A 20,000-nucleotide genomic window follows, 5' to 3' on the forward strand; every position below is an offset into this window, starting at 1 on the left:
AGTGTTCTCATATGGAACATGGCATCAGGACGAGTAAGATGGCTAACGGAGCTGACCAGAGATGTGTTTGAAATGGTTCACTCACTCCCTATTCCCTATGTAGTGCTACCATGGATGTATTGAGTGCGACTCATAGTGAACTACATGGGGAATGATTTAACAGTTTTGGGACACTACATGGAATGTAACTGCGTAAGATATTCATGACTCAAACAAGCAGACGCGCCGATCACTGATGGCAGCAGGTTGAAATATCAGGTAGTATTCAGGTTCCATGTTTAGTTGAATGATAAATCCCATATAAATGGTTGGAATTCTAATGATGTGCAAGTGTGATTTTGTCAACTTTAGTGCTGTCTGCTAATAGCAGGCTGTGAAGCTGCACGATAAGACCGTGATAGCAAGTTAACTCACGACAGCAGCTTCATAATATTAACGGTAGCTGTTGGTGGCTAAAAAGCAGATAGCTAACTTTACAACGATGATTCCTGTAGCTATTTTGATTTTGATGCTATTAGTTCAACTTCTGTTTCTCGGGCAGGAACGGAGACACTCGCATTAGCAGCAAAGCAGCTACAGGAATGATCTTAACATTACAGCTGCTTTAGCCACTGATAGCTACCGTCTTCTTCACTTCTCCTTCGGTAAAACATGACACCGTTGTATTGTGGTATTGTGGAGGGCTTAGGCAGAAGCAGGAAGAGAAACCCGTCATGGGACCTTAAATCAGAAAAAATATGGAATGGTAGTGAGCGGCGTGAGAAGCTATTGTAAGCTAGACTGCAACGTAAACAACTGTACCAGTTAGCTAACGACTATGTGAACTCAAACTCCTTGTTCTCTGTCTGGTTGTAATTTTAATTATTACGAACAAAGCCTATCTATCTATAGTATCTATCTCTGTAACTGTCGTCGGGTCTGTATCTGTTTAACTCATGGAACAAGGTATCGGGACAAGTAGAGGTTTAATACAGTAGGCTAACTAGCAGAGTGTTCTCATATAGAACATGGCATCAGGACGAGTAAGCTAGCTAACGGGGCTGACTAGAGATGTGTTTGAAATGGTTCACTCGCTCCCTATTCCCTATGTAGTGTTACCCATAGTGAACTACATAGGGAATAATTGCTTCAGATATTCATGGAATGTAGCCTACACACCAGTTAGCTAGCAACTACGTGGACACAGGCTGATCTACTATACGGAATTGGACCGAGGAGTGTTCTCATATGGAACTAGGCTAACACAGTTGTTTCAAGACCAGTAACGTTTGTGGTTTCATTTTTGTCCTTCGCTTGGCTATTCTTGTTGGGGTGAATTGACCAGCTGTTTCAAATCGCCGGACGAGATGCCCGCTTCTATAACTGGATCTACACAGCAAACAGGTCTGGCCAGAGGTGGAGGGCTGGTAAGAGGTGGAGGGCTGGTCAGAGGTGGAGGGCTGGTCAGAGGTGGAGGGCTGGTCAGAGGTGTTGGGCTGGTCAGAGGTGGAGGTCTGGTCAGAGGTGGAGGGCTGGTCAGAGGTGGAGGGCTGGTCAGAGGTGGAGGGTTGGTCAGAGGTGGAGGTCTGGTCAGAGGTGGAGGGCTGGTCAGAGGTGGAGGGCTGGTCAGAGGTGGAGGTCTGGTCTGAGGGGGAGGTGTTGGGCTGGTCAGAGGTGGAGGGCTGGTCAGAGGTGGAGGTCTGGTCTGAGGGGGAGGTGTTGGGCTGGTCAGAGGTGGAGGTCTGGTCTCCAGCTGAGGCTGCCCAGCCCCTAAGTCTGAAGTGCTAACAGTAATTATAGTAACAGTACTCCTATATGCTAACATGGATATCTTAATAACAACACTATAGCTTACAATGAGAATCAGAATCAGTTTTTATGATTAAAATCGGTTTTTATTTATTTCTAAATTTGCCACCTCCACCGCCTCCACCGCCTCCTCTTCAGAGCCAGGGAAGAGGAGAGAGTCTCCCTGACTCTCTCTCAGTGGTCCAGAGAGATTGAGAGAGGAGAAGGAGATACCTCTGACCAGCCCTCCACCTCTGACCAGCCCTCCACCTCTGACCAGCCCTCCACCTCTGACCAGCCCTCCACCCTCTGACCAGCCCTCCACCTCTGACCAGCCCTCCACCCTCTGACCAGCCCTCCACCTCTGACCAGCCCTCCACCTCTGACCAGCCCAGATGTCACCTCTGACCAGCCCAGATGTCAAGATGATACCTCCTTCTCCTCTCTCTCTCTCTCTCTGGCCCACTGAGAGAGAGTCAGGGGGAGAGATGGAGACGTCCCTCTCTCTCTCTCTCTGGCTGCTCTTCCTCTGTCGCTCTCTGGCTTTTATACACCTCCTGGCCCACGTCACAAGGGTGCTCTGTGACGTCACGGTTTTTGACAAAACTACCAACTTTCTAAAATCACTGTAAATCACTTGATTGGCACTTTCAGACAGGTGTGATGAAGGTGTATCGAGTATCCTGGATTTGGCGTTAATATTATAATAATATTCTCCCGTTCAAAATAAAGCAACTGCCAAAAGTTAAAAAGTAGGCTATTTATTGAGATATGCCGCTATAGGGCGTGGGTATAGGCAGGGCCGGCCCGAGGCATAGGCGAAATAGGCGGTCGCCTAGGGCGCCAAATGGCCAAGGGGCGCCTGGCCAAGGAGCACCAAAAAAAAAAAAAAAAAAATTATTTTTTATTTTTATTAAAATAATTTCATTCCGTAATCCCTACTGTCTCTATTACGCTTCGCAATGCGATGCGGCGCCTCCGCCCAGCGCCGGGCGCCTCCCCCGTTAACAAATCGCGCAGCAGCACCCCCCCCCCCCCCCGTCAACAAATCTCGCCTAGAGCTGCTGAAATGCTAGGGCCGGCCCTGGGTATAGGCTCCCCAGAACTCCTGCCCTTTTCTTTTTTAAATAATCTTCTCTATTCAATATTCTGTCAAAATGTTCCAATATACATACAGTCCTTATTATCAATTTGTTTTAATTCCTTCATCCATTCCCGCACGTTATAGCTCCCATATTATGACGAGACTTGAATATGACGAGACGTAAGGATGGGTTTATGTCAACAATCCTTACGCAGAAGTTGTTGTTTGTGAATATATATTCGGCTGTGTAAATGTTTTTACGAATAGCCTACGCCAAATATGCGTGTGCCACTAAAAATCCAATGCGAAGTTAGCGCCGTCACAGTTTGGTAAACTGGTATTGTAGTTTATCTTAGCTACGATAATTTACATCTGATGCTTATATTCTGCTTTGTTGGTAACCTGGTTAATCTATGTTATTATTCCTAACTATTGCTCAAATGTGTCGCTGACTAAGTAAATTCTGTAATATTATTGCCACCGTTTTGCCTGGTTAAGCTGGTCTCTAGCCAAATGACTAGCGTTAACATCCATGTACTGTAGGCTATATCGGATTTATTGCGAACAGGGCGAGTAGCTTATACCTTACTAGCTAATCTAGCGAACAGATCTCTACAATATTCTTCTAACATGGTTAGCAGATAGGTTTCGGGAACAGGTGGTCCCATCACCGCACGAGATGAGTTTTGTAACGTTACTTTCCCCATTTGCTACATATCATTTTGCCATAGGTAGGCTATAAACTGTATTGTGTTTTGTATTTGCACTTAGTTCTGCTCATGTGGCCCTGCCCTCTTTGCACTGTCCCGTCTTGTCCCTGCACCCTGTCTAATTTTGTTTCCATCTATGCACCATGGGCCGAAAGCAAATTCCTAGTTATGTTGCCAAGTTATAAGTAGGCTACTTGTGGATTCTGATAGCCCAGTAGGCCAGTAAGCTTTCTGTCAGTCTCTATTCACTCAGATTGTAAGGCGTACAAATAAAGAAAAAAGCCTTCCTCAATATGACCTGTCAACCATTCTGTTAACCATTCCAGTCATCTTTCTTAAATTAATTGTCCTCCATGCCCTTGACCCCAGTACCTATCTGACCTTCTCTACCAACATGCCCCATCCCGGAGCGTGCAGTCCTCAGACACGGGTCTGCCCCCCCCCCCCCCCCTCGTGTGACCCCACCCTCTGGAAGTCTCTCCCCAGAGATATGTAACGCCCCAACCAATCAATAAATTGTCCAATAGTTGTACACATGAATGTCTATTTGCCATTATTTTACAATTTGCAATTCTGTTTTCAGGTTTAGTTTTTCGTTATTAAGTTAATGCAAACCAATAATAATCAAATGCAGAGGCAATTATAACAAATATATACATTTATATAGGCTTACAGTTACAACCAGCCCTTTGAGGGCAACCATAATCTCTATGTGGCCCGGGACGAAAATGAGACAACCCTGATTTCCGTATATTATATACATGAAGCAAGCCCAGAGCAGTGCATTGTGTGTGCGTGTGTGCGTGTGTGTGTGTGTGTGTGTGTGTGTGTGTGTGTGTGTGTGTGAGAGAGAGAGAATGTTCTTTGCCATGCAGAGCTCTTCAACACAGAGATAGTACCGGGAGGAGGTGGTAGGCCTTTGGGGGTGATGGGGGGGTTGGCAGACACAGACATATACAGCAAACACATTAAAATACGTACACACACTAGATATGCACAAATGCAGACTCGCTTGATCCAGGTGATGTCTGTTTTGGGATGTCCCTCCACCAGACAGATGACTTGAGAGATACGGCTTCCGGCCCAACCCTCACCCTCTTCACTGTTGCGTTTGTAAAGTGACAATAGCGCACTCTGTGATATCCAGTGTTGGCTGGCATAGACACAACATGGTTTTCGTCTGAGGACAAATTAAATCTAAAAATGGCATAAGGCCTGCCGTATTACTCGGTTCACCACGGATCTTTCAAACGTAAATTTCCTTTACAGTAATCCAAACTCCATATCCAATTCCTGTTTTGATTTTTGATCATTGACTCACACGAACAGACTAATTCCGATTCCGATTTCAGAACGATTAAACTGTAACATATAGCCTAGGCTATTTGCGGGACATCGACGTATTCGTTGGCGTATTCGTAAAAACATTTACACAGCCGAATATATATTCACAAACAACAACTTCTGCGTAAGGAATGTTGACATAAACCCATTCTTACGTCTCGTCATTTTCAAGGCTCGTCATAATATGGGAGCTATAACGTGCGGGAATGGATGAAGGACTTAAAACAAATTGATAATAAGGACTGTATGTATATTGGAACATTTTGACAGAATATTGAATAGAGAATATTATTTAAAAAAGAAAAGGGCAGGAGTTCTGGGGAGCCTATACCCACGCCCTAGCGGCATATCTCAATAAAGACTTTTTAACTTTTGTCAGTTGCTTTATTTTGAACGGGAGAATATTATTATAATATTAACGCCAAATCCAGGATACTCGATACACCTTCATCACACCTGTCTGAAAGTACCAATCAAGTGATTTACAGTGATTTTAGAAAGTTGGTAGTTTTGTCAAAAGAGCCTTGCAAACCGTGACGTCACAGAGCACCCTTGTGACGTGGGCCAGGAGGTGTATAAAAGCCAGAGAGCGACAGAGGAAGAGCAGCCAGAGAGAGAGAGAGAGGGACGTCTCCATCTCTCCCCCTGACTCTCTCTCAGTGGGCCAGAGAGAGAGAGAGAGAGGAGAAGGAGGTATCATCTTGACATCTGGGCTGGTCAGAGGTGACATCTGGGCTGGTCAGAGGTGGAGGGCTGGTCAGAGGTGGAGGGCTGGTCAGAGGGTGGAGGGCTGGTCAGAGGTGGAGGGCTGGTCAGAGGTGGAGGGCTGGTCAGAGGTGGAGGGCTGGTCAGAGGGTGGAGGGCTGGTCAGAGGTGGAGGGCTGGTCAGAGGTATCTCCTTCTCCTCTCTCAATCTCTCTGGACCACTGAGAGAGAGTCAGGGAGACTCTCTCCTCTTCCCTGGCTCCGAAGAGGAGGCGGTGGAGGTGGCAAATTTAGAAATAAATAAAAACCGATTTTCATCATAAAAACTGATTCTGATTCTCATTGTAAGCTATAGTGTTGTTATTAAGATATCCATGTTAGCATATAGGAGTACTGTTACTATAGTTACTATTAGCACTTCAGACTTAGGGGCTGGGCAGCCTCAGCTGGAGACCAGACCTCCACCTCTGACCAGCCCAACACCTCCCCCTCAGACCAGACCTCCACCTCTGACCAGCCCTCCACCTCTGACCAGCCCAACACCTCCCCCTCAGACCAGACCTCCACCTCTGACCAGCCCTCCACCTCTGACCAGACCTCCACCTCTGACCAGACCTCCATCTCTGACCAGCCCAACACCTCCCCCTCAGACCAGACCTCCACCTCTGACCAGACCTCCATCTCTGACCAGCCCAACACCTCCCCCTCAGACCAGACCTCCACCTCTGACCTCCACCTCTGACCAGGTGGGGGGTTGTCATTCTTCTGATTGTCAGTCATTACTGTTTTCCCTTTACCTACTAACCATCCTCTCTGTAGGACAATGAACATCCACATGATAACTAAATGTGATTGTAAAACTAAAAATGCAATATAAACTTTACCAGTAACAAGCAATAACCCTTGTAGCTCCCCCAGGTCAAGTATCACACACGAGCACAAGGTGTTCTTTATATACGGGCATTTATTGCTTGTATGCCTTCAAGCCTTAGCCGTGAGAACTCATTGGCCGCGTTAACTCTAGGGGAGTAGAAATAAACTTCCAGGGCATTGAAACCTCGACAATCTTTGAACTTCTTGTTACTTTATCTTACAGCAACACATCTTCATTATACTGACAGAAATAAACGTGTGCGCTGCCTGCTTCTCGCCATCGTTAATCTGAACAGTCTCGTGGCTGCTAAAGCGCAGCAGACTAATAATGACCTGTTGACCACATCACTACCTTACAAGTTCCACTAAGTAAATAGGTCCCTTTTATCCATGTTTTTACCCATATTTAACACAAAATATCTGTTTTACTATGCATTTTTATTCTTTATTAGGGGCCAGGCAGCGTAGCTGCCGGAACCCTATTGTATTTGCCTATATTATTATTATTCTCCATCTTCCACTGAAGTCTAACTTCCCATGGACAAAAAATCGCCAAAATTTGCACAAAGCTCCAGTCCTATACCCAAAGTCCTCAACCTGCATTGTAGGTCAATAAACCTGAAGGTGGCGCTACAGCAACAGTCTAAAGTTTAAAACTTTAAAAAATCATTACAAATCAGCCATAGGTGCTATCACTGTAAAACCACCACGTGAATGTAGTCCCAAGTGAGACAAAACTTTCATACGCTCTGACCTTGCAGGAATTTTAAAGTCCATCACTCTGATTTTTTCATAAACTGTAAAACCTATCAAACCTATCTCCTCCCACATTTTTTGTTCAATTGACACCAAAATCGATCTACTGTATCTTCAGACTGTCCTTACCAAACGATCCTCACAGATTTTTGAAATATGAAAAATAGAGACCACAGCACTTCAAAAAGTTTTACTGTTAACAGTTCTGTATAGTTCCTATTAATTCTCGCCAAATCAATGTCTGATCATCCTCATAAAGAGTGACAACATTGGCCACATATCCAAGATGTAGTATGATTTTTTTCAGAATTTTATCTCAAAAATTGAATTTTTAAAAATATGTTTAATTCTGTCCTCTGAAACCAACACTTCATACAGAGAAAACTACGTTACCCACAATCCAACGCAAGCTCCACGAATCTGAGACATCGCTGTTGGCAACCCTACCCAACCCCCGCCGAGGATTACAATGACTAAATTGATTGATTGGCAACTGACTGAGTACACAGCTGCTGAAGTTAATGTTCAATTATGAAAAAAAAGCTAACAAAACCTGTAACCCACATTTTTCAATCAATTAATACTAAAGTTGCTACACTGGATCTTCAAACTGTCATTCACAAACTCATTGACCAGATTATTGAATTATCAAAATTGAGCTTACAATGCATTAAAATGTTTTACTTATTATTATTATTCTCCATCTTCCACTGAAGTCTAACTTCCTGTGGACAAAAAATCACAAAAATGTGCACATAGCTCCAGTACTAAACCCAAAGTCCTCAACCTGCATTGTAGGTCAATAAAGCTGAAGGTGGCGCTACAGCAAAAGTCTAAAGTTTAAAACTTTAAAAAATCATAACAAATCAGCCATAGGTGCCATCACAGTAAAACCACCACGTGAATGTAGGCCCAAGTGAGACAAAACTTTCATACACTCTGACCTTGCAGGAATCTTGATTATTATTATTATTCTCCATCTTCCACTGAAGTCTAACTTCCCGTGGACAAAAAATCACCAAGATTTGCACATAGCTCCAGTAGTATACCCAAAGTCCTCAACCTGCATTGTAGGTCAATAAACCTGAAGGTGGCGCTACAGCAACAGTCTAAAGTTTAAAACTTAAAAAAATCATAACAAATCAGCCATAGGTGCTATCACTGTAAAACCACCACGGGAATGTAGGCCCAAGTGAGACAAAACTTTCATACGCTTTGACCTTGCAGGAATTTTGAAGTCCATCACTCTGATTTCTTCATAAACTGTAAAACCTATCAAACCTATCTCCTCCCACATTTTTAGTTCAATTGACACCAAAATTGATCTACTGTATCTTCAGACTGTCCTCACCAAACGATCCTCACAGATTTTTGAAATATGAAAAATTGAGCCCACAGCACATCAAAAAGTTTTACTGTTAACAGTTCTGTATATAGTTCCTATTAATTCTCGCCAAATCAATGTCTGATTGTCCTCATAAAAAGTGACAACATTAGCCACATATCCAAGATGTAGTATGATTTTTTTTGAGAATTTTATCTCAAAAATTGATTTTTTTTAAAATATGTTTAATTCTGTCCTCTGAAACCAACACTTCATACAGAGAAAACTACGTTACCCATAATCCAACACAAGCTCCACGAATCGGAGACATCGCTGTTGGCAACCCTACCCAACCCCCAACGCCGAGGATTACAATGACTAAATCGATTGATTGGCAACTGACTGAGTACACAGCTGCTGAAGTTAATGTTCAATTATGAAGAAAAGCAAACAAAACCTGTAAAAATTAATAAACATATCTCATCCAACATTTTTCAATCAATTAACACCAAACTTGCTACACTGGATCTTCAGACTGTAATTCACAAACTCATTGACCATTGTTGAATTATCAAAATCGAGCTTACAACGCATCAAAATGTTTTACAAATGTTTTACGATACGAATGTACAAAATGAACATTGGAATGTCAACTTTCTTGTTGTCCTATTCTCTCGCTTATTGCTCCTAAACTTGTCGGAAATTGCCTGGCCCCGCCTCATCGCTGCGAAGCAGCTTTAATTTATTCTTGTATTTATGTCAAACTATGTATGTATTTATTATCCTACTTATAAATTATACTAACTGATAGTAAAACTGAACTGGCTCTGATGGCAGCTACACTCCCACCAAATCACTTGTGATTTCCCTAATAAACTTAAAATCTAGAAATACAGAACTAAGTATAAGGAAAGGTAGAGAGACCACAAGGCTGCGTTACTCAGCTTCTAGAAGGGTAACTGTCTTATGAATAGGTCTTTCTAGGTAGACTGGTTTGGTGAGTCGTTTTCCTTGGTCATTCAGAGAGGAATCGCTGATAAGCAATTGTACCTTTCTCACACATCCATCATCACTCTGGTACACCGCAGTGACCTTGGCCAGCTTCCATTGATTGCGCGGTGCAGTATCGTCTTGTATAATTACTATATCATTGATCTTCGCATTTCTCTGTGTCTTATGCCATTTTTGTCTCTGTTGCAGGTTTAACAGGTACTCTTTTTTCCATCTAGACCAGAATTCGTTCGTCAGATATTGCACTCTACGCCACCTTTTGCGAAGATAAACGTCTTCCTTCACAAACTCTCCAGGTGGAGGCAAGACTACTGAAGACTTCATCGTCAGGATGTGATTTGGTGTGAGAGGCTGTGGCCCAGTTGGATCGTTAAGTAAGTGTGCTGTTAAAGGCCTGCTGTTTATGATCGCCATAACCTCGTACAGGTAAGTTCGCAAGGAGGAACTGTCCAGTCTTCTGGATGACTGATCCAGGATGGATGTCAGCACACTTCTTATGGTCCTGATTTGCCTTTCCCAGGCTCCGCCCATATGGCTCGCAGCTGGAGCGTTCATGACAAACTCACAACCCAGTTGCTTCAGACATTCTTGATCCATCTCCTTTAAAGACTCCTGGAGCTCACGTCTTGCACCAACGAAGTTGGTCCCTTGATCTGATCTAAGTTGACGAACGTTTCCTCATAGGGCTATAAAGGCACGAAGAGCGTTAATGAAGGCATCAGTCGTCATGTCATCAAGTAGCTCTATGTGTAAAGCTCGAGAGCACAGACAGGTGAAGAGCAGACCGTAGCGCTTCAGCTCCTTTCTTCCCTCTTTGATATAAAATGGGCCAAAACAGTCCATCCCGCAATAAGTAAAGGGAGGAGTTGTTTCCATGCGTTCACGGGGTAAGTCAGCCATCTTCTGTTCTTCGGTACACCTTCTGAACTTTCTACACTTGACACACTTGTAGATGTAGGATGACACAGCGTGACTACATCCAATTATCCAGATGCCATTGGATCGTAGCTCGTTCATTGTTATGCCACGCCCTTGGTGTTGCACCTTTTGATGATAGTGCTGGATCAGTAACTCTGATATGTGGCTGTTCCTGGGCAGGACTGCTGGATGTCTGACGTGCGGATGCAGAGCAGCCCGTTCTAGCCGTCCTCCCACCCTGAGTATACCTTGCTTGTCCAGGAAAGGATTCAGTCTGTACAGCCTGCTAGCCTTATCCTTGGCTATCTCCTTCTTGCTTTGGAGACGGTGGATTTCCTCAGATAAGGTAGCTCTTTGGACAATGCCTATGATGATAAGTTCTGCCTCCTTTCTCTCTTCGAGGCTTGTGGCCTCGTTGGTTCGTACCAAACCCTTAAGCTCCTTGACACGTCGTCTGAGTCTAGCGATGGCTTTGACTAGCATCGCCCAACTGGAGAACTTCAGGAAGCAGTCAAGCAGGAAATCTTTTGCCGTCAAAGTCCTATGTGCTAAGGCTTTGCGAACCTCCGCATCCTCCACTGCAACGTCTCCCACCATATCATCTCCACTGGGAAGCTTGTCCTGCCAGAGAAACTCTGGACCATTGAACCAATTGGAGGCACTGAGGTCTTTCGCGTTGCGGCCCCTTGACGCGTGGTCAGCGGGATTTTCTTCAGAGGCTATGTGTCTCCATTGGCTTGGGTTTGTACTGTCTTTGATACGCAGTATGCGATTTGCCACAAATACATGGAACCGCCTAGCATCATTGTTTACGTACCCTAAGACGACCTTAGAGTCTGTCCAGAAAACTTCCTGAGCAACTTCTAATTCCAATTCCTTTCTGAGCAGATCACTCGTACGGACAGCAACAACAGCTGCAGACAGCTCAAGTCTTGGAATCGTAGTGACTTTCGTGGGAGCCACTCTGGCCTTGCCCATTACTAAAGAACAGTGAATTTGTCCTGTTGCACTGATCACTCTCAGATAAGTACATTCTCCATACCCTGTAACACTTGCGTCTGAGAAGTGATGGAGTTCGTATTTCTGCACTTCTTTGAAACCTTCTGGTAGGTAACATCGCTGAATCTTGATCTTGGCGAGGTTCTGTAGGTCCAAGAGCCAAGACTCCCATTGAGGCCGAAGATCTTCGGACAACGGTTCATCCCACCCAATCTTGTCTCTGCACATTTGTTGAAGTATTTGCTTCCCTACTAGTATAAACGGCGCTACAAACCCGAGTGGGTCGAAGATGGAGGATACTGTCGACAAGACTCCTCTTCTAGAGAGCGGGCGTTCGTTCACGATGACTCTGAACCTGAACTCATCTAAAGTGACACACCATTCAACACCTAACGCTCTCTGGATCTGCGGCTCTCCTACCGCCAAGTCTTGGTTTCTCACCGTTTCTACGCACTCTTCCTTGGGGATTGATGCAAGTACTCCCTGACGGTTGGAAATGAACTTGTGGATTCGTAGCTTGCCAGCGCTGCAGAGTTGTCTTGCCTCGCTGACCAACTGTATCGCTTCATCTTCTGTTGACACGCTTGCCAAGCCATCATCCACGTAAAAGTTCCTTTCTATGAAGTGGATGGATGCTTCACTGAAGCGACCTTGCCCTTGAGCGGCGACGTGTTTGAGGCCGTAGTTAGCACAGCCTGGCGACGAGGCCGCCCCAAACAAGTGCACTCTCATGCGATAGACAGATGGTTGGGACTGATAGTCTCCCTTGTCCCACCAAAGAAACCTCAAATAGTCCTGGTCTTCTGCTCTTACATGGAATTGATGGAACATACGTTCAACATCACACATGATTGCCACTGGACCCTTGCGGAATCGTATGAGAACACCTATCAGAGTATTTGTCAGTTCTGGCCCAGTAAGCAGATGGTCATTTAATGACACACCTTGAAACTTGGATGAGCAGTCGAACACGACTCGTATCTTCCCTGGTTTGTGTGGGTGATACACCCCATGGTGGGGAATGTACCAGGCAGGGCTCTTGTCCAGTTGCTCTTCTGGAACCTTCTCGGCATCTCCGCGAGCTATCGTTTCACTCAGGCAGGTGATATAATCCTTCTGGTATTGATTGTCTCTTGAGAACCTTTTTCCCAAGCACTTAAGACGGTGCTCTGCACATTTCTTGTTGTCTGGTAGACTCGGCCTGTCTTCCTTAAATGGTAAAGGAATTTCGCAGTGGCCATCTGCCTTAATCTTGATTCCTTCCTCCAGTATAGATATGAAGCGAAGGTCCTCCTGAGAGAAGTGAGCATCCTCCACGGTTCTTTCGTTGAAGTCAGACTCAAGCACTCTCAACACATCTGGAGGTGTGACTAGCTCCCTGACTTGGGTTCTGCATACATATCGGACTTCACTCGTCAGATTAGTAGGTGACTGAAGACGAGGAGTCACTTCCTTTACAACAACCCTATGGCTGGTTCCAATCGCATCACCATAGTCGACACACGGATCTACACAGCCAACTATGCTCCAGCCGAGGTCTGTTCTTTGGGCAAACGGCTCGTTGTCTTTACCTGTCACCACTTCTCTGGGGAGAAGAGCTTGAGAGCAATTGTACCCGATAAGCAAGGCAACATCACAGTCCTTCAAAGGAGCAATCTCTTCAGCGAGGTATTCCAGGTGAGGCCAAACTCTTGCCGTTTTGGGTGTTGGAATATGACTCGTGTTGGCAGGAATGAATTCCCTTGTGTAGGTGGCTGGGAGAGGGATTTTCTTTGACGTGTAGAAACCTCTGACCTGCAGCCCAGTCAACTTCTGGCTTCGAATGACTGTACCTTTGGATGACAGTGTGGAAAGTTTTAACTGCACAGGTTCCTTCTGCGTGTCCAGAGCATCTGCTCTTTCTTGCAAGATAAAGGTGGTGTCGCTTTGGTTGTCCAGAAGTGCGTATACAAGAACTTCATTCTCTGGGTCGCTTCTTGTGGACAGCCATACAAGAACAACTGTGGATGCATAGGTGTTACTCATGTCTTGCACCACTCGATGAGATGTCACTTCAGTAGAAGTCTCGTTGGTATCTTTAGACTCCTTCCATTCCCTTGACCTCTCCCTTTCACTGATGTTTTTCCCACTCTCTGTTTGTTTGTCATCCTCTGGTCCTTTCCTCCCATCCTTCTTGGCGCGATCTTCATGTAAACATGTTGGGTGCTTCTTGTTACATGTATCACAAACCCTTCTCCCTTCACAGCTCTTTGAAAGGTGACCTGCTTTTAAACATCCGAAGCACAACCTTTTTGTTTTCACAAACTTGACTCGTTCTTCGATTGTCTTGTCCATAAACCTGCGGCATTTGTGTATGCCATGGTTTGGCTTTTCACAGAACACGCACCCCTTAACATCGGGTTTCTCCTCAGAGTTGCTTGCTAGCACCTTAGCACCGGCGTTTCTTGTCTTTGGTGTATTCTCCCTCCCACCATCGTTGGACTTCAGGGCGTGAAGTGATGTCACCGGGGAACAAGCTATGTTGGCTTCGTCAGTAACAAACTCAACAAACTGACTGAAGCGAGGGAATGCTTTGGTGGCTCGTTGAATCACACTGACCTTTCTGTTCCATCTGGCTGTCAACCAATCAGGAAGCTTGGCGAGCATCCTTTGGTTTTCGCCACAGTCATTTAAGACTTCCAGGTTCTCTATCTGCATCATTGCTGCTTGACAGCCTCGAAGGAAGTCTGCGAACTCTCTTAGTTCGATGCTGTCCTTGGGTCCTATCTTTGGCCATGACGTGAGCTTATCCCTGAAGGCTTTAGCGATCACGAATGAGCTTCCATACCTTTCCTCCAGGATGTTCAGTGCTGACTGATAGGCTTCATCAGTGCCAATTAAGAAATAACACTCAATAGCCTTCCTTGCCGGTCCGCCAACGTACTTGCGCAGGTAATAGACCTTCTCATTTACCGGAATGTTCTTCCTGCCTATCAATGTTTGAAAGGACATCTTCCAGTCCTTGTACTTTAGTGGGTCTCCACTGAAAACAGAAGGTTCGGGCACTGGGAGACGACTTGTATTGATGGACTCAGCAATTGCTCTTGCAAGTGCAGTGGTACTATCCTCCTGAGTAGAATTAGTAACAGGTTGCCCCCTTGTGGCTGTTTGTGCTATAATAGCAGGACTTGGGTTGGATTCAGATGTCTGCAGCTTAGGTTTACAGGCTTGGAGTAACTCTGCTTTCTCTTCTTGGTCTGAGCCTAAATCTTGTTCGTAAACTTGCAGCCGTGCTTTTGCAGCATTCATCTGTTTTACTGTCTCTAAGCGCTCTATCTGCCTGCGCTTCTCTTCTACTGCCTTCTTTCTTTCAGCATTTTCATCTTCTTGTAGTGAAAGTCTTTTTCTGTTCTCAGCTTCAAGAGCTTCAAGCTCCTGTCTCTCGCGTTCCATTTCTTGTAAGACCTCCAAGGTGGCTTTAGTTGCGGCTAGTTCAGCTGCAGCTTCTTGTTGCTTCATAGAAGCCTGGCTTGAATGTCTTGATCTCACTTTTGAGCGAGTTGACCTTAAATCATCTTGGAAGTCGCTATGGGATGTTGTAGCTGAGAAGACAGAATTGGTTTCAATACAGAACGTGTGCTCTTCAAGAAGATTTTTCTCCTCAAGACGTTTGTCTGCATAGTGTAAGATTTGGTTTGAGACAGCATGACATGTGTCTACTTGGCGACGGATCTCTGCATCAGGGGTTGTGTGACGACGCAGGTCTTCATACACGCGCTTTACCTCTGTAGAGGAACTGCGTATCATGTCCATGAGGTCTTGTAAGATCTCACTGGTAAGAGGGCCATTAAGTGTTTTCTTAGCCCCTTTAGCAAGAGACTTCCATTTGTTATAGAGCATTAAGAAGCACCACTGAAGCCCTTTGATTTTCTCGTCTTGAAGTTCTTGACCCTTTTCAGTGAGCGTCTTTTTTCTTTGACTTCTTCTTAGTTCATCTGCAGCAGCTTGGGTCTCTACCTCTACTACTGGCGTATTTAGAAGGGTAGTGTCTAAAACTACATTATCTGGGGTTTGAGACTGCTGCTTTAACTCTAGAGTTTCACCACTACTGTCTAGCTCCTTGGCTCCACTCTCTAACTCAGCCATTTCTAGTATAGTTAGAACTTACTATTTCTTTTATGCTTAGTCGCTTGAAACTCAAATGTAGGCCTAATTAATTTAGTTTATTTACCTATCCTAATTATAACTAGCCTAATGACCTAAATGATCCTAAACACTTTCAACTCAAATAGCATATTTTCACTCACAATGAACCTTAAAACACTCAGTAATTACCGTATATAGATAATGCTTAACCTTCTGTGTTAGTCTCTTTGAATGTAATTTACACTTCAAACTTGCTTACTGTTTCTTATAACTATTGTAGGATTAACATCTTAACTTCAATGACATGCACGTATAATACCAAAACATTCACACGTTAGCTCTTATAGAGTCCCTTTTAAGCAATAGATGAGGCTAAACCAATCCTTTACATTTAACTTGTTTTAAATGTGTTACTTCTTAACTGCTTAACCACAGAATGCTCCTAAACTCTTCTTGTTGCTTGCTTAGGTTACTGGTGTATGCACAGTCCTTATCTCTCTGAAGCTAGAGTTCGATGAGACTCTGATCAACTTGCTTGTAGCTCTGTCGACGGCAGGCGACCTCTTTCATCTCTTCACCTCATGCCGATCAGCTTGAGTTCTCACTGTAGCTCCCCCAGGTCAAGTATCACACACGAGCACAAGGTGTTCTTTATATACGGGCATTTATTGCTTGTATGCCTTCAAGCCTTAGCCGTGAGAACTCATTGGCCGCGTTAACTCTAGGGGAGTAGAAATAAACTTCCAGGGCATTGAAACCTCGACAATCTTTGAACTTCTTGTTACTTTATCTTACAGCAACACATCTTCATTATACTGACAGAAATAAACGTGTGCGCTGCCTGCTTCTCGCCATCGTTAATCTGAACAGTCTCGTGGCTGCTAAAGCGCAGCAGACTAATAATGACCTGTTGACCACATCACTACCTTACAAGTTCCACTAAGTAAATAGGTCCCTTTTATCCATGTTTTTACCCATATTTAACACAAAATATCTGTTTTACTATGCATTTTTATTCTTTATTTATTCTTGTATTTATGTCAAACTATGTATGTATTTATTATCCTACTTATAAATTATACTAACTGATAGTAAAACTGAACTGGCTCTGATGGCAGCTACAACCCTCCTATAGTAACATTTACAGTAACAAACAATAACCTTGGGTTCTGGGTAGACTGAACTGAACTACACACACAATGCACTGCTCTGGGCTTGCTTCATGTATATAATATACGGAAATCAGGGTTGTCTCATTTTCGTCCCGGGCCACATAGAGATTATGGTTGCCCTCAAAGGGCTGGTTGTAACTGTAAGCATATATAAATGTATATATTTGTTATAATTGCCTCTGCATTTGATTATTATTGGTTTGCATTAACTTAATAACGAAAAACTAAACCTGAAAACAGATTTGTAAATTGTAAAATAATGGCAAATAGACATTCATGTGTACAACTATTGGACAATTTATTGATTGGTTGGGGCGTTACATATCTCTGGGGAGAGACTTCCAGAGGGTGGGGTCACACGAGGGGGGGGGGGGGGGGGCAGACCCGTGTCTGAGGACTGCACGCTCCGGGATGGGGCATGTTGGTAGAGAAGGTCAGATAGGTACTGGGGTCAAGGGCATGGAGGACAATTAATTTAAGAAAGATGACTGGAATGGTTAACAGAATGGTTGACAGGTCATATTGAGGAAGGCTTTTTTCTTTATTTGTACGCCTTACAATATGAGTGAATAGAGACTGACAGAAAGCTTACTGGCCTACTGGGCTATCAGAATCCAGAAGTAGCCTACTTATAACTAGCCAACATAACTAGGAATTTGCTTTCGGCCCATGGTGCATAGATGGAGACAAAATTAGACAGGGTGCAGGGACAAGACGGGACAGTGCAAAGAGGGCAGGGCCACATGAGCTGAACTAAGTGCAAATACAAAACACAATACAGTTTATAGCCTACCTATGGCAAAATGATATGTAGCAAATGGGGAAAGTAACGTTACAAAACTCATCTCGTGCGGTGATGGGACCACCTGTTCCCGAAACCTATCTGCTAACCATGTTAGAAGAATATTGTAGAGATCTGTTCGCTAGATTAGCTAGTAAGGTATAAGCTACTCGCCCTGTTCGCAATATGAAATCCGATATAGCCTACAGTACATGGATGTTAACGCTAGTCATTTGGCTAGAGACCAGCTTAACCAGGCAAAACGGTGGCAATAATATTACAGAATTTACTTAGTCAGCGACACATTTGAGCAATAGTTAGGAATAATAACATAGATTAACCAGGTTACCAACAAAGCAGAATATTAGCATCAGATGTAAATTATCGTAGCTAAGATAAACTACAATACCAGTTTACCAAACTGACCGTGTGACGGCGCTAACTTCGCATTGAATTTTTAGTGGCACACGCATATTTGGCGTATTCGTAAAAACATTTACACACCCGAATATATATTCACAAACAACAACTTCTGCGTAAGGATTGTTGACATAAACCCATTCTTACGTCTCGTCATATTCCAGGCTCGTCATAATATGGGAGCTATAACGTGCGGGAATGGATGAAGGACTTAAAACAAATTGATAATAAGGCCTGTATATTGGAACATTTTGACAAAATATTGAATAGACAATATTATTTAAAAAAGAAAAGGGCAGGAGTTCTGGGGAGCCTATACCCACGCCCTAGCGGCATATCTCAATAAAGACTTTTTAACTTTTGGCAGTTGCTTTATTTTGAACGGGAGAATATTATTATAATATTAACGCCAAATCCAGGATACTCGATACACCTTCATCACACCTGTCTGAAAGTACCAATCAAGTGATTTACAGTGATTTTAGAAAGTTGGTAGTTTTGTCAAAAGAGCCTTGCAAACCGTGACGTCACAGAGCACCCTTGTGACGTGGGCCAGGAGGTGTATAAAAGCCAGAGAGCGACAGAGGAAGAGCAGCCAGAGAGAGAGAGAGAGGGATGTCTCCATCTCTCCCCCTGACTCTCTCTCAGTGGGCCAGAGAGAGAGGAGAAGGAGGTATCATCTTGACATCTGGGCTGGTCAGAGGTGACATCTGGGCTGGTCAGAGGTGGAGGGCTGGTCAGAGGTGGAGGGCTGGTCAGAGGTGGAGGGCTGGTCAGAGGGTGGAGGGCTGGTCAGAGGTGGAGGGCTGGTCAGAGGGTGGAGGGCTGGTCAGAGGTGGAGGGCTGGTCAGAGGGTGGAGGGCTGGTCAGAGGTGGAGGGCTGGTCAGAGGGTGGAGGGCTGGTCAGAGGGTGGAGGGCTGGTCAGAGGTGGAGGGCTGGTCAGAGGGTGGAGGGCTGGTCAGAGGTGGAGGGCTGGTCAGAGGGTGGAGGGCTGGTCAGAGGTGGAGGGCTGGTCAGAGGGTGGAGGGCTGGTCAGAGGTGGAGGGCTGGTCAGAGGTATCTCCTTCTCCTCTCTCAATCTCTCTGGACCACTGAGAGAGAGTCAGGGAGACTCTCTCCTCTTCCCTGGCTCCGAAGAGGAGGCGGTGGAGGCGGTGGAGGTGGCAAATTTAGAAATAAATAAAAAACGATTTTAATCATAAAAACTGATTCTGATTCTCATTGTAAGCTATAGTGTTGTTATTAAGATATCCATGTTAGCATATAGGAGTACTGTTACTATAGTTACTATTAGCACTTCAGACTTAGGGGCTGGGCAGCCTCAGCTGGAGACCAGACCTCCACCTCTGACCAGCCCAACACCTCCCCCTCAGACCAGACCTCCACCTCTGACCAGCCCTCCACCTCTGACCAGACCTCCACCTCTGACCAGCCCAACACCTCCCCCTCAGACCAGACCTCCACCTCTGACAAGCCCTCCACCTCTGACCAGACCTCCACCTCTGACCAGCCCTCCACCTCTGACCAGACCTCCACCTCTGACCAGCCCAACACCTCCCCCTCAGACCAGACCTCCACCTCTGACCTCCACCTCTGACCAGCCCAACACCTCCCCCTCAGACCAGACCTCCACCTCTGACCTCCACTTCCACCTCTGACCAGGTGGGGGGTTGTCATTCTTCTGATTGTCCGTCATTACTGTTTTCCCTTTACCTACTAACCATCCTCTCTGTAGGACAATGAACATCCACATGATAACTAAATGTGATTGTAAAACTAAAAATGCAATATAAACTTTACCAGTAACAAGCAATAACCCTCCTATAGTAACATTCACAGTAACAAACAATAACCTTGGGTTCTGGGTAGACTGCCAAAGAACCCATTGGGATGAAAGGGGATTATTCTGCCCCTTTGGGGTACCAATGTAAGCATGTAAGTAAGCTCGCACACACGCATACATGCAGCTAGTCACGCAGAATACTGTATATGTGTGTATATTTGGGTGTG

At 44.7% G+C, this 20,000-nt stretch overlaps 1 protein-coding gene across 1 annotated transcript in view; it reads right to left on the reverse strand.

The window, feature by feature from the left end:
* Positions 1–20,000, reverse strand: part of LOC311310229 (ubiquilin-1-like) — a gene marked incomplete at both ends in the record, with an annotated part of 26,123 nt that overhangs the window by 3,142 nt on the left and 2,981 nt on the right. The gene's annotated exons all lie outside the window — the stretch shown is intronic.

Source organism: Borostomias antarcticus, assembly GCF_949987555.1.
Source record: "Borostomias antarcticus genome assembly, chromosome: 6".
NCBI lineage: Eukaryota > Metazoa > Chordata > Actinopteri > Stomiiformes > Stomiidae > Borostomias > Borostomias antarcticus.